The sequence below is a fragment of the Gossypium hirsutum genome, chromosome A11, assembly GCF_007990345.1.
Source record: "Gossypium hirsutum isolate 1008001.06 chromosome A11, Gossypium_hirsutum_v2.1, whole genome shotgun sequence".
NCBI lineage: Eukaryota > Viridiplantae > Streptophyta > Magnoliopsida > Malvales > Malvaceae > Gossypium > Gossypium hirsutum.
In genome coordinates this window covers 58212427-58214140 of record NC_053434.1, presented here as the reverse complement: position 1 = coordinate 58214140, position 1714 = coordinate 58212427, and the positions used below count along the sequence as shown (strand labels likewise).

General features: G+C 38.2%; 1 non-coding gene across 1 annotated transcript; it reads left to right on the top strand.

Annotated features, from left to right (window-relative positions):
- Positions 1-524: 524 nt before the first annotated feature.
- LOC121210522 (small nucleolar RNA R71) lies at positions 525-631 on the top strand. Its single transcript, XR_005905640.1, has one exon. It is a non-coding gene; the product is annotated as a small nucleolar RNA R71 (small nucleolar RNA).
- Positions 632-1714: the final 1083 nt, after the last annotated feature.

Genomic DNA, 1714 nt, shown 5'->3' with positions numbered 1-1714 from the left:
CCTATTGGTAAGGTGGTTGTTAGAAGCCTAGAGGTGGTGGTGGTCTCTGATTCCCTTGGCCTCTCCATGAGAAATTTGGGTGGTTCCTCTATCCTGCATTGTAAGTGTTATTATAAGGATTATTTTGAGGTCGAGGATTATTACTCATATAATTTAATTGCTCATTTTCCATGATGTGGCCATAAGGTGGGTATTCTTAATTGCTCGTCCCTCATCCACTTGCTTTGCATTGCATTACTAGGTGAACCTGTGAAGAACCAAGAAAACCGTCAATTTTTCTATTCAAAAGTTCTATCTAATTAGAGAGCATGGTGACCGAATCGACGTTAAAAATGCTGGCTACTTTCGTTGACTTTGTCCTCATGACTTGCCACTGATACTTATTCAGTGACATCTCTTCTATAAATTCATAATCATCTTCAGGTATCTTATTATTGATAGTCCCACCAGCGGCTGCATCAACCATCTGTCTAGTTGAAGGATTCAGGCCATTGTGAAAAGTTTGAACCTGTAGCCAGAGTGGTAGCCCATGGTGAGGGCACCTTCTCTACAGATCCTTGTATCTCTCTCATGCATCATAGAGTGTTTCTAGATCCATCTACACAAAAGAAGAGATATCATTCCTTAATTTAGTCATTTTAGCCAGCGAAAAATATTTTAGTAAAAACTTTTCGGTCATTTGTTCCCAAGTAGTGATTGACCCTCGTGGTAACGAGTTCAACCACAGTTTAGCCTTATTCCTTAATGAAAAGGGAAATAACCAAAGACGAATGGCATCATCAGAGATGCTATTTATTTTAAATGTGTCGCAAAACTCCAGAAAATTCACCAAGTGATTGTTTGGATCATCATCCTACAAACATCAAACTGAACAAATTACTGTATCATTTGAATCATGTTAGGTTTTAGTTCAAAATTATTTGCAGCAATAGCAGACCTAACAATACTTGACTCAGTTCCTGTTAAATTCAGTTTAGCATAATCATACATAGTGTATGGAGTAAGATTCTGATTTACTGGATTTGCAACAATCACAGGAGGTAGTGGATTTTCCTGATTTTCAGCCATCTCCACGGTTGTGATTTGAATATCGTCCTCTTGCTCTTCCTCTATGTATCTTAAGCTTTGCCTTATTTCTCTTCGATTTCTACGAGCTGTGCGATCGATATCACTATCAAAAAGTAATGGTCCCGACGGGTTTCTTCTAGTCATACACTATAAAAAACCTGTCAGAAGCGAATAAAAGAGAAAATTATAAAAGAAAATAAAAAATTAAATTGCAAATAAAGTAAAATATCTAAAGTAATAAAAATCTAGTGTTCCTAATATCTTAGTTCCTCGGCAACGGCGCCAAAAACTTGATACGTGATATTCGCGACAGGTTTTAAAAATTTTATAATTGACCGTTCTTGAGACTAACTATTATCACGATGAAGGCAAGTATACCTGATCGCGAGATTTCGTGATAGGTTTTAAATATTTATAATTTCTCGTTCTTGAACTAACTATTATCGCGATGTAGGCAAGGTTAGAATGGCATGGGCATGTGCTATGCCCGTGTGAGTCGTGCACCAATTCTGCCAGATTGACACGGCCGTGTGGTCTGCCCGTGTGAGGAGGTCCAGGCCGTGTTAATTTTGTACATTGTCCCATTTTCTCTGTTTTTGGCCCGTTTCTCGTTCCTTTCGCTCTCTTATGCTCTCCGAATTGTAAA